The following is a 13523-nucleotide window of genomic DNA, read 5'->3' as shown; positions in this document are numbered from 1 at the left end:
TCCTGGATTTAGCTAGTCAATCCTCTTCCCTTTTGAACTAGTATTTATGAATTGCACCAGGCCAGGTCTGTTCAACAGCCTTCTATGAAACAGCATGGTGGTAGTGAAAAACACCATCAGAGCAAAAATCTGGAAAACGGCGTTTGAGACCATATATATTGTAAATGTAGACCCTTCCATTACCTCTCAGTTCCCTTGTCTGGACAGTGAAGGGAATATACTATAAGGTTTCTTCTTCTTCTCCAAACACTAACATCCTCTCATCTCTAAAGGGAAATGAAACATATTACAGAAGCCACACCTACTTAAAACCCCCAAAACTCCTATTCTAAGGCAAATCCAAGATGTATGAAAAAGTTGAAGTTTCCCTTGCAAAGTTCCACTAAAAAATAAATAAGAAAACAGACTTTTCTTTAAGACTTTGTCCTCCTTTAAATGGCAAAAATCCAAGGAAGGATGATGTCTTTCACCAAGAGGACTGAATGACTTTCCACCATCCTAAACACTAGACAGTTTCTAGGTCACTGCTATTTCTCATTCACTGTCCTTTAATGACAACCTGTCCCCCACAAAGGTCAAGTTACATCACAGTCAGAAGGAAAATAGATAAATGCTTTCTGATGCATCTGTGCATTCTTACTCGCCAAGGCCATTTCCTCTCTCTGGGCACATAGCAAAATGACATTTCCCAGTCACCTTCCATCTGGGTGACTATGGGACAAGTTCCTACCAATGAAAAGTGAGATGACTTATGTGTCACTTGCAGGCATAGGCATGCTTTCTCTTTCCTCCATCATGCCTTAGAGGTAAGGGTCATTATGACCTTGAAGCTACCTATTGAAGATGGTGGAATTATAGCCTGCAAGGAACCTAGATCCAGTAAGACTATGTAGAAGGCCCCTTCCCCCAATCCACTTGGATTATAATGTGGTGAACCAGAAGGAAACCTCTAAATAAGCCACTGAAACAGTATTAGCATTCTCCAACAAGCACAGAGCCCTTTTGTCATATGAACACAATCTCACGTAGCATAGCCTTGCCAATACAGACCAGAAAAATCAGGTTGCCACAAAAAGTACTTTTGTTGAGGTGAGGGTGGGAGAGGTGGGATTTATTGCCCTTTAAAAAACAAAAACAGTTTTTTTGCCATAAAATTTAAAACTAATCATTTCTTACCCAACACAGAGCAAGAAACAGCTGGATGTAAGAATCATAATGGATTTTTCTTGACCAAGGGAGTACGTCCTTAGGGTCAGCTACCTTGGCTAAATTTACCACCAGTGTGTCCACTATCCTTTCCTTGGTCTCCTTTCCTTTTCCCTCCATGTGCTTTTCTCAAATTTCTACCATATAGAAAGGCTGAGAGGGGCTGAAGTGGTGGCTCAGTGGGAGAGCGCCTGCCTACCATGTGCACTGGGTTTGTTTCTCAGCACTGCATACAAATAAAGGTACATTGACAATTAAAAGTTATTTTTTTCAAAAAGAGAAAGGCTGAGAAAATCCCTTCAGACAGATGAAGGTGAATGGGTATTCCCTCTCCAGAGGGCATTTGCATTGCAACAGAGGGGAAAACCTTAGGAAACCAACTTCCAGTAGTAGAATTACAAGTACCCACTGTCTAGATGAAGGAGATATTTCGGGAGGCAACTGAGCCTTTTTGATGACTCAGAAATCAAACGTCATGTAAGCAGCCACCTACCCTCCACCTCCTCCTAAGGCAGTCCCTGAAGTCATCTTTCAAAGCAGTTCAGCTCCGAAACAGAACTTGGCACAAGAGCAAAAACTGCCTTGTCATTTTTCTTCACCCCTATTCAACTCAGTGACATTTCTGTCTTCCAGAATCCCTGAAAGAATGATCTTCCTATCTCTCCTTGACCTTTCCCCTTGGCCACTCCCACTGCCTCTCAGAGATCCCATTCTGTGATGGTCCTTCATGGAAATAAATAAAGAGGCTCCCATCACTTTACCTCACCTCCTTCTAAATTCATCCCTCGTCCCTTCTCTATCCCTTCCCAGTGACCACCTTGGTACCCGAAACCACTACTCAGAGGTCATGCTGTCCTCTAGCCACACCCTCCAGACACAGAGCACTCATTGTGGGTACACAAAGGCATCACTGCACCGGCTCAGACTAACCCCTTATCCCAGAATGCTTTGCTGTCCTGTTACTACCAGCTAATACAAGTCATCCTACAGGCTTGTCACCAACTGCACCCTGAAGCCTTCAGTGACTACCGTGTAGTCACAATCTCTTACTGACTCCCTGTGTCTACTGTTCTGTACCCATAACCACTTGAACACACGGCTTTGCATGATGGTTTCCTGTACCCATTTCCCCAACTACATTCAGGAACCATATCTTCCTAAAGGCAGAAGTCACTTGCTATTAATTTTAGAAGCCCACTGTATTGAACTGAACTATGTCCTTCCCAGAATCTCAGAATGTGATTTCATTTGGAAATGGGGTCATTGTGAGTATGGTTATTTAAGGTCATACTGGAGTTGAGTGAACCATCAATTCAGCATGACTGGTGTCTTTATAAGACATGAGATGGACACAGAAGGAGAAGAGCATGTTATAGATGCAGGTACAGAGTTGGGGTGATGTGTTTTTCAAGGCTAGGAATGCTAAGGATTGCTGGCATAATCAGAAGAAAAATGCATGCAGTTACTGGGCATGGTGGCACACATGGAACACTGAGGCAGGAGGATCACAAGTTCAAGGCCAGCCTGGGCAACTTAGTGAAGTCCCATCTCAAAAAATAAAAAGGGCTGAGGATAGAGCATCCTTGGGGTCAATCCCCAGAACCACAAAAAGAAATAGTTGAAAGAGAAAAAAGAAAGGTGTGCAACATATTCTTCCCCAGTCTGCTGATACCTTCATTTCAGACTTGCAGCCTCCAGAATGGTGACAGGACAGATTCTATTGCATGAAAACCTGGTTTGTGGTCATTTGATTTGGAAGCACCCCCAAAATTAAGATACCCACACAAGGTCTAGAGCACAGTGTCTTTCCAGAAAAAATCTTGAACATTTTCTAAACTGAAATAAAGAGTTATTAGAGAATTCTTTCTCATTTTAAGGAGGTTCTGGAACAATATAAAACAAGAACCTTTTCACTGTGGTGTCTGTCTACCCTGATAACTATTACACAGTGATTGCATAAGTTCTCTTTTATTAACAGCTGGAATTCTAGCTCTTTAAACGCATTTCAAGGTATTAATTTTGGGGTTTTCCCATTACTTTCCTGAAGTTAAGCAGATGCAATAAATAAAATACTCCAAACTTTTTTTTTTTTTTTAGTGCACTGAAAACATGATAGCACCATATGGTAGGAAAAACAAATTACATTTCCCCAGAGATTTCTTGCATCAGAAAACTCATCTCACATTTCAAATAGTTCCAGATATCACAACCTTGAATTATGAAGAACCAAGAATTTCCACTCGGGTGGACATGGATGAAGGGACAGTGAGACTCTATACTGCCAGCTTCACCCCTGAAAGCCAACAACTATAGCTGGAGGGAAAGCTTTTGAAATGTAAGTAACCCTGCTTCTAATAATACTGATGCAATTCAAACCAAATGGACACTTAGCAGTCATCAGGATTATTCGTGTGCAAACTACTAGAGTTTCACCTAATTGTTCAGCCTAAATAAATCACTTAAATTTGACTTTACCTTGCCTTCTCATCTAACCAGATTCATTGATTCTCTGCTCATCTTTTTTCCCTCCTGCCATACATATGGACATAAAAGTCAGAGATGGATAACAATGTGTAATTGAAAAGAACTTTCAGGTTCTTACATAGTTCCACCAGGTTTCCAGATCTATATCAGGATACAATGGCTTGCCTAGCAAATTCCGCAGGTAGCCTTTTAAAGATTTAAAAAAAAAAAAAAACTTGTTTTCAAGCCCACTTTATTTATGACCACTCTTCTGTATCCTTCTTCAACTAAAAGTCTCCTTTTCATTCTTTCCCCTGAGGTCCTTTAGAATCCATCTTCACATGGAGGAAAATTCTAAGCCTCTGCATCTCCATCTCTGTGGGTTGTTCCCCTCCACCTTCATCCTTTAGTTGAAATCTGGCTTTTTCCTAGCATCCTACTTTCTCCATTTCTCTGTCTCATTCTCCAGAGTAGCTTCACACTTGTATCTTCCAAACATATGCTATTTGGTATTCACAAAAATATCTCACCTGCTTAGAAGATGGAAAAGACTTCCCATGCTCTTGGATAGGCAGAACCAATGTCATTAAAATGGCCATACTACCAAGAAGCATTATACAGATTCAATGCAATCCCTGTCAAAATACCAATGGCATTCTTCACAGAAATTTTTAAATTCTGTGCTTTTTCTAATTCTAAGATTCATTTGGAAAAATAAGACTCAAAATAGCCAAAGCAATCCTGAGCAAAAAGTGATGCTGCAGGCATCACAATACCCGATCTCAAATAATCCTACAGAGCTAAAGCAACAAAAACAGCATGGGACTGTTACCAAAACAGACATGAAGACTAATGGAATAGAAGACACAGAGATAACGTGAATAGTTATCTGATACTAAACAAACATGCCAAAAAAGAAAAAAAAACATACATGGAGAAAAAGATAACCTGTTTAACAAATGGTGGTGGAAAAACTGGAAATCCATAAGAATGAAACTTGACCCCTAATCTCTCACCCTGCACTAAGGTAAACTCAAAAGTGGATCAAACACCTAGGAATTAGAGCAGAAACTCTGCAACTGTTGGAAGAATGGAATCACCATATGGCCCAGCTATCAGACTCCTCAGTATATATCCAAAAGGTCTAAAATCAGCATACGATAGGGATACAGCCACATCAATGTTATAGAAGCACAATTCACAATAGCCAAGCTATGAAATGAACCTAGGCACCCTTCAACAGAAGAATGGAAATGTGGTAAATATAAGCAATGGAGTATTACTCAGCCTAAAGAAGAATGCAACTATGGCATTTGCTGGTAAATGGATGAAACTGGAGACTATTATACTAAGTAAGCCAGAACCAAGAAGTCAAAGGTCAAATATTTTCTGATATGCAGAAGTTAATCCAAAATAAGGGAGACAAAGAAAAAGGGAGAGAAAAAGAAAAGGAAAAGAGGGATATGAATTCCATCAAAAGAGAAGATCATTGGACTAGATTAAGGGGGACAGCAGAGGGAAGGGATAAGGGAAGAGGAATGGAATGAACCTGACCTAACTTTCCTATCTAAATATGAATATACCACAGTGAATCTCACCATTATATATATCCATAAGACACTAACTTAAAAACAAAAACTATAATAGCAGAAAGATCAGTTGAATAGAGGGAAGAGAATATGAGGAAGAGGAGAGAGAAAGAGGAAATACTGGGGACTGAATCAGAGCAAATTATATTCCATGCTTTTATACTTATGTCAAAATGAATCATAATGTTAGGTATAACTAAGAAAAATATTAGTAAGCTTATTTTAAATGAAAAAGTCTCCCCTTTCAAGATTTGTGCTATCCAGCAATACCACCAACTCATTATTGCAATCTGATTGATATGTAATACCTATTAAATGCTTGGAACTATGTCAGAATTTGGTCTTAACATTTTCATTAGTTTTCTTGTTCATTGACTCCTTGGCTCCTGTCTTTCATTTCTTGGATCATTGTGCCTGGGTCTCCAATCTATCTCCAATCATCAGCTTGGATAACTGCAAGGTCAGTGGGAAAAACACATTCAACTCTCTGCTCTTTGACCTCATGGCCATGACCTTCCAAAATTACTCCACATCATCCCTAGACTAGAAAACACTCCACCTCTTAATTCTGACACACCAGATTCTACACTATGATCACAACTTCCCATTCCTCCCACTCTCTCCCACCATCCCCTACTAGCTATTCTTTGGCTTTCCTTTGGTATTCCTGTTCCTCATCTCTTCTTTTCCAACCATCAACACTATCCAGACTCCACTTCCTTTCCCATCACAGTAGATCTTGTGTTAGTCTAGCACTTCAGGTACTCTCCCCCCCCCAATAAGCCAACAACCTTACTACCTGCCCACCTGCCACATTTGTCCCATCCAATTTCCTATTAATCACAAACTGAAAAATCAACATGAAGAATCAACATGAAGCTCAGTTTGCTCATCTCCCACTCATTCCTCAATCTACTGCAATCAGATATCCACTTCCACCATTCCCCCAAATCTACTCTTCCTAAGGTTACCAATGACCTTCTAATTGTTGTACCTTTAGCATTTGACACCTATTAATGTACTTTTGACAATCTGTGTGGTCACAGTGTCTACGTGCCTTTCCAATCTCCAACCACAGAAGTCAGGTATGCCAGAATACTTGCTTCTCTAGCCGCCCATGCTGCTATAGTACAAGCATCTGACCCATTAAGAAACCCATATCAGTCACTGAACAGTAAAAAACGGAAGAATACAAATAATAATAAATGTTGGAAAAAACAAACAAACATTCTTTCTGCTAAAGCACAGCAGCATCACCGGTTGTCAGAGACAGCCGGTGGCAGCCATGCAAGTGGTACCCAGTATCCACTGATGGTGGGATCTTGACCCATGTCCAGTGGTATCATCAGTGGAAATATTCATGAGATTAGTTCCGCAATAAGAGTTTGACATTGTTCTTGGCCACATAGCCTCCAAAAGTTTTCCTGGTCTTTCCAAAAGTTCTGTAAGTACCTGACATCCTTTTGAAAACATTCTTTTCCCTTCTATTGGCCAGAATTGAGCACTGACTACCAAAACAAAGTGGAATGGAGATTTTCTCCCTTGACCCTCTGGAAGAAGAAAACCCTGAGATGACATTCTGAGATGATGGAATTTGATAAAACCTGAAGACCTGAGAGGTGCCCCACCTAAGTCCTCTGGCACAACTCTCTCAATCATTATAACCTTTTGAGGTTGTATCATATACCCAATTTACAGATGAAGAAGCCAACACCCTATATCATTTGTCCAGAATTGCACAGGTGAAAATGGCGGAACTGGAATCTGAACCCAGATCTACCGACTCCCAAGCTCATGCACTTGGCCCTTCATTCTAAAGACTCCACCTCTAATCTTGGAGGTTTTTAGCTCCTTGTTGAATGGTAACTGAGAAGAAGTTGTGAAGGTAGCAAGTCCAGTGATCTTGTTATTAGAATGTGATGGTTAATTTGGGGTGTCAACTTGATTAGATAGAGGGATGACTGGAAAACTGGTAAAACATAATTCTGCGTATGTCTGTGAGGTTGTTTCCAGAGAGAACTGGCATGTGGATCAGCGAACTGAGTGGGGAAGACCCATCCTGAATGTGGACAGCACCAGCCAATGAGTGGGGGGCTCAAAGGGAATGAAGCAGAGCTGGGAAACTTGCCTCTTTTTACCTAGCAGGTGAACTTTCTGCTTCTGCCCTTTGGGCATCAAACTCAGGTTCTCCAACCTTAGGACATGGAGTTGTGCCAGAGGACTTAGGTGGGGCACCTCTCAGGTCTTCAGCCTCAGATGGGGCCACATCATCAGTCTCATTCTGAGGCTTCCCATTTCTTGGATGGAGCCATGCTACCAGCTTCCCTGACCCTCCAGCTTGCAGACAGCCATCATGGAAATTTTTTTTAGCCTTTGTGATCCTGTGGGCCAATCTAATAGATTTCTCTGATATCAATCTATATTCCGTTGATTCCGTTTTCTCCGAAGACCACTGATCCAGGATTTACTACTTTATTAACAGAAACTGACTTGTTTATTATCTTTAAAACAGAGATGACTTCAAGGACCAATGTTCCATGAAGATCCCACCACTCTGAGAACTGCAGGGCCATTTCAACTGCATAATGGAGTCAATGGGCTTACCAGATTTTATTGGAAGTTACTCATTGAAGCATAAATATAATTTGCTTCCCTTTCATTGTTTCAACATTTTACTTTAGGCTTGTTTAATTCAATTCAGCAATCACTTCCTGAAAACTTAGGACAGAAAGAGCCGAGAGCTACCAGTGATTTGCAAACAAGGAACACTCACCCTCCCTGCCCTCACCTTGCCTACAATCAGACCAGAGAGCAAACAGTCCATGAACCACAACCCAGTATCAGACTTAAGCTAGCTATGACGGTAGAATTGAATGCGTGCAAATCCTGTGGCTATATAAAAAGGGAGTTTTCTTCTCATTCATTTAACAAGTCTAGTTGACCACAAAGGTTGTGGTTACTGCATGTAAGGGGAGCTTTTCACCAAAAATGGAATCTCAACCTTCCATTTGTTTAAGCCAATGATGTTATCCACAGGCACATCTGCAGTATCCATAGAAAACAATCATTGAGGGAAGGTTCAGAATAATTGCTTAAAAATCATCTTTTTGTTTACAATTCAAATGACAAAATAAACTGTGCATTCAGTGATGATGTAACTATCAGGCTTTTCTGAAAATTAAAATCTTTATAGTGGCCAAAAACATTCCCAAGGATAAAGAATAAAGAATCAGGTTTTATCAAATTCCATCATCTCAGAATACTCATCTCAGGGTTTTCTTCTTCCAGAAAAGTGAAATGAATCCAAGTAGGTTTTGAATGCATTTTCTCTCATACTGAAGGAGGCAGTCAAATCACATTGTATTTACAGCTCTGACATTGAAGCAGGGTTAGCTGTACCCTTAATCTACTTTAGGCTAATTTGATTTAAGTTCTCAGAGAAGACAGCAGGTCAAGGTCTAGCATAGGTTACAATCCCAATAACTTTCATGAGAGTCAGGTCTGTAGGTGTTTTTGGCATTGGAACCAGAGTACAATATTGGTCCACTTATCACTCCCCTGGCTTAAGCTCTTGCTACAAAACCACATGGACATTAGGAAAGCATTACTTTGATTAGTAAAATTTAAATAAGCAAGGGAGGAGTTAATACCTCCTGGTCACAGCAATAACACTATTTATTTAGGTACTGGGGATTGAACCAGGGGTACTCTACCACTAAGCCACATCCCCTGCCCTTTTTATTTGAGGCAGGATCTCATTTAGTTGTCAGGTCTGGCCTCAAACCTGCAATCTTCATGCCTCAGCCTCCTGAATTGCTGGGATTACAGGCTTTTGCCTCCATACCAAGCTAACACTCTTAAAACAAAAGATATGCACAAATTTCTGTGCTGTCTGATGTGGCTTTAAAACTCTCTCGCGTTCTCACTCTCTCTCTCAAACATAATCCACCAGTCTCATCCTTACCCAAGACGAAGCTTTTTAGAAGCCCTTAAATGTGTAGGCTTCTAACAAGCACCAGGAATTTGTTGTACAGGCCTCCAAAGGGGAGCTGGAAGATGAAGAGGGAAGGCTCAAGCAGCCAAATTAGACGTGGAAAAGATCCCCTGGAATTTGAGGAACCAGACACAGTCAGTAGCTCAAACCCCTGGGTTTTATGGGCAGAGTGCTATCTATTCCTAATGCCCAGGGACTAGCTCACCTGTAGTGGGGGAAACCAGAGCCCTGGGTGGCAGGGCACCCTCAGGAAAAGAGCTTGTCAAACCACTGGGCACACCTCTCAGGGACCACAGGGAAACCAAAGCAGGCCCTGATGGAGGATGCCATGTGTGCACCATGACAGTTCTTGGCATAATTGAGAAAGGGATGGCGGGGGGGAGACTTTCAGCTGGTCCTCACACTAGGAAAAGGGCCAGTGTTTCATCTTTCATGCTGTTCAGTTTTAACTATCCAATCTTCACAAGTAGATTTAAAGCTCTTAAGGGCCATTCCTCCTCCCTCGGCAGTGAATGGTGATGAGCCTACCAATCACTCCAGACTCTTCCATTCCCTGGAGTGCACAGAGCTCCACTGTCCTGCCATCTGGCCTTCTGAGGATAAGTCTCTGTAAATGTCCTGAAGACAAATTATGGCACCTTTAAGAGGCTTCCAGTAAATACACAGTTCTAAAGTTTCTGGAAATAGAAGTCAAGAGAGTCACCATTCTGTGTGGAGGAAAATAATCAATAGCTACAACTTTGGGGAATTTGATATGAAGAAATTATCTTCTGGTTAGAAAAACAAGGCCAACATGAGGCGTTTTACATAGGATTCAATCCACAGGCTTAGGGCCAGGTCCCATCTGATGTAGTTTCGTTAGCTCTGTGACCCCAGTAGAACTCCCAACCTCTCTGAGATTCATTTCTCCTCCTTGGGGAAATGCCTGTATATAAGTTTAGCACTTACTTACTTAACTGTTGGTACCCAAGTGTGTTGGCTATCTTATTCTCTTTCTGCTAAAAAAAATAAAATAAAATCAGCTAAAAAAAGAGGAGTCACAAAAGTAGAAACTACTTCCCTACCTCCTCAGTGAAAAGAGCTGAATTATCAGAAAGTAGGCATCTCTAGATAAGGATTAATCAAGAGGGAATATAATGCTCCCCTTATGAAAACTTGCAAACCAAGCAACGTTCAATGAAGCAAATTCAACTAAAGCAGCTGTGTAAGCTGCAGAAAAGTGGGCAGAAATCCTGGACTTGTGCTTCTGGACACACACAGCCCTGCAGGGAAGGAATAGCTTAATCTGATTTTGATAAGGGTATCAAGAAACCCAGAATGTCTGAAAGGGAAATCTACAATACAATTTATCCCAAAGTTTTTGCATTTTTAATTTTGCCTTAAAAGATCATTGACCATAATGATTAGAAATTATTAAAATAACACCTCCTGAAAGTTTTTAAAATTTACTTATTTATTCTGATTTGTTATAAATGACAGCAGAATGAATTTCAATTCATATACATGTATAGAGCACAATTTTTCATTTCTCTGATTGTACACAAAGTAGAGTCACATCATTTGTGTCTTCATACCTGTACTTAGTGTAATGATGTCCATCCCATTCCACTATATTTCCCAACCCCCGTGTGCCCCCTCCATTCCCTTCCCTCTTCGTTGCCCTATCTAAAGTTTCTCCATTCCTCCCATGTTCCCCCGCCACCCCCATTAAGGATCAGCATCCACATATCAAAGAAAACATTTGGCCTTTGGTTTTGAGGTATTGGCTAACCTCACTTAGCATGATATTCTCCAACTCCATCCATGCAAATGCCATGATTTTATTATCTTTTAATGCTGAGTAATATTCCATTGTGTATAAATGTCACAATTTCTTTATCCATTCATCTATTGAAGGGCATCTAGGTTGGTTCCACAATTTAGCTATTGTGAATTGTGCTGCTATAAACACTGATGTGGCTGTGTCACTGTAGTGTGCTGTTTGTAAGTCCTTTGGGTATAAACTGAGGAGTGGGATAGCTGGGTCAAATGGTGGTTCCATTCCCAGTTTTCCAAGGAATCTCCATACTGCTTTCCAGATTGGTTGCACCAATTTGCAGTCCCACCAGCCACGTATGAGTGTGCCTTTCCCCCCACATCCTCACCAACACTTGTTATTTTTAATGGAAAAGTTGTAATATAGACCTTGACCTGTCAACCTAATCCTGCTAAGTTAACAACAATCACAACAAGAATTTATGTAGCGCTTGCAATATGCTAACCTGTCCTATTAGGCTTACGTGTATTCATTCACTTAATTCTCACAACTCTCTCTCTATAGGATAAATATTACAGTTCTCTACATTTTATACAAATATGGATTTTTAATGAACTAACCATTAAAGAAGCAGCCACAGGAAATGAATTGTGTGTTGATTACAATCAGACTTTTAAAAGTCAGCAATGAAATCAAACTCTCCAAGGCTGTTCCCAAGACACAAGCCAAACCAGCCTCCTGCTCTCCTAATCATTCAGGAAATACTCTCCCGAAGTTAACCTGACTATAATAAAAGAGAACTGATAAGTCTGTCTTTCTAAGCAGTGAGCAGGCTATGTGCATATAGCAGGTAGCAGAATTGAAAACAATTTAAAAACTGTGGTAGAATAAAGATATACCTCCATCCATTCCCAAAGACAAATGCCACAAAAAAAAAAAAAAAAAAAAAAAAGCTTAGCTTCCATCCCTGCTGTCTTTGTGCATACTGAGAACTCTGAGCTCTTTAAAGGTGACCTGCAGACAGGCAAAGTGGCCTCCTTGGACTAGCCAGGGCAGTACCTTATGTTCATTTTGGAGGACTCAGTGGATGTGGGTTTACACCCATATATCAAGCCCAAGAAGCTTGCCTCAGCTTTCAGTGCTGTTTATTATCCAAATCACTTCACGTCTGAAGGTAAGTAGGCACTAGGAAACTCCCAGGACTCTCAGCCCAACCTCAGAAAAGGCCACTGATGCCCTGAAAGGGGAGGAGACTGATTTTCTGCAAGTCAGAGGACTTGCTGAGGCCACTTATGTCCCCCAATTCTCACCTCACTCCCAGAACAGTGAAGAGGCTCTAGCAAAATAATTCATAAAGACAGTGTTTGGAAAGTTAAAAGTAAAAGTTCTACAAATGAGTGCTGGTGGCAATAGTGATGTTTTTAAAAAGTGTTTTTTAAAGTCATGATGCATTTATGGATAGCAATTTAAATCCCTTCCTGGTGACACTAAAATATGATCCCACATTTGTACAGAACAGAATCATCAGCTGCAAAGGCCTCGAGGCAAGCAAACAGCCGCAGTTCCCCAGGCCAGAAAGCAGATGGCCAAAGAAAGCTGCCAACAGGTGGGACAGCTAAATAGCCCAGATCTAAATGGAGGGTTGAGGACATAAACCTTGGTTCAGAAGTTCTGGGATCACACAGCTTGGGATCAGGAGGGGAACCCAGAGATCACCTAGCCCATCAACTCCATCTTACAGATAAGGACAGAGGTGACTCATTTCAGACACAGCAGCAAATGACACACTGAGACAAAAGCCCTGGTTCCCAGACTGCACCTCATTCCATATGCCAAATCTAGATAACCATGCTGCACTATGTTTTACTGCATTAAAATACACAAAGAATTACTATTTTAAGCATATATTTCGGCGGCATTAAGTTCATTCACATTATTTATGTGTTACTCAGGGCCTCATGCATGCTAGGAAAGTGTTCTACTATTGCAGGGACAAACGAGGCAAGGCACTAAATATAGCAGGAAACAGTTTTATTTGGCTGAAGCCAGGTTCAGAGGGCACAGCTTTTGCTGTAATCAATTAATTCCCTGAACCCCAAGTTCAGGGAGTTTCAGAGTTTTATACCCAGCACGTAAGGGGAGGGGCTCAGAAGTTCAGTCTGCAGAAGTTCACATAAACACAGCTTTTTCTTTCACTGTTTTGGGCAAGTTAACCCTTCAAGGACAACACCTGAGAAGGGGAGAGCTTCTTCTCCCCTTTCTTTCCTCCCCCTGCCAGCTGTTACCATGGAACACAGTTGGTAGCATGTACACATCTCTGTGAAGCCCAGCTCAAGGCCAGAGGCCTTGTTTGCACATTTTCTTCAAAGTACTATACTGGATATGTTTGTGAAAACCTAGTAAAGGGGTGTCTAGCACCTGGAGTGGGCTGGTATCTTCTTGGCCAGTGGCCAAGTAAAACAGGGCAACACGAAAATAGGAAGTCTATCTTCATTGAATTCTTTTGCAGAGACTC

At 41.1% G+C, this 13523-nt stretch overlaps 1 protein-coding gene across 3 annotated transcripts in view; it reads right to left on the bottom strand.

The window, feature by feature from the left end:
- The window catches only part of Kcnh1 (potassium voltage-gated channel subfamily H member 1), a 353502-nt gene that overhangs the window by 212252 nt on the left and 127727 nt on the right, over positions 1 to 13523 (bottom strand). The gene's annotated exons all lie outside the window — the stretch shown is intronic.

Source organism: Marmota marmota, unplaced genomic scaffold (assembly GCF_001458135.2).
Source record: "Marmota marmota marmota unplaced genomic scaffold, marMar, whole genome shotgun sequence".
NCBI lineage: Eukaryota > Metazoa > Chordata > Mammalia > Rodentia > Sciuridae > Marmota > Marmota marmota.
The sequence above is the reverse complement of the archived record's forward strand: the minus strand, read 5'-3'. Positions and strand labels throughout refer to the sequence as shown.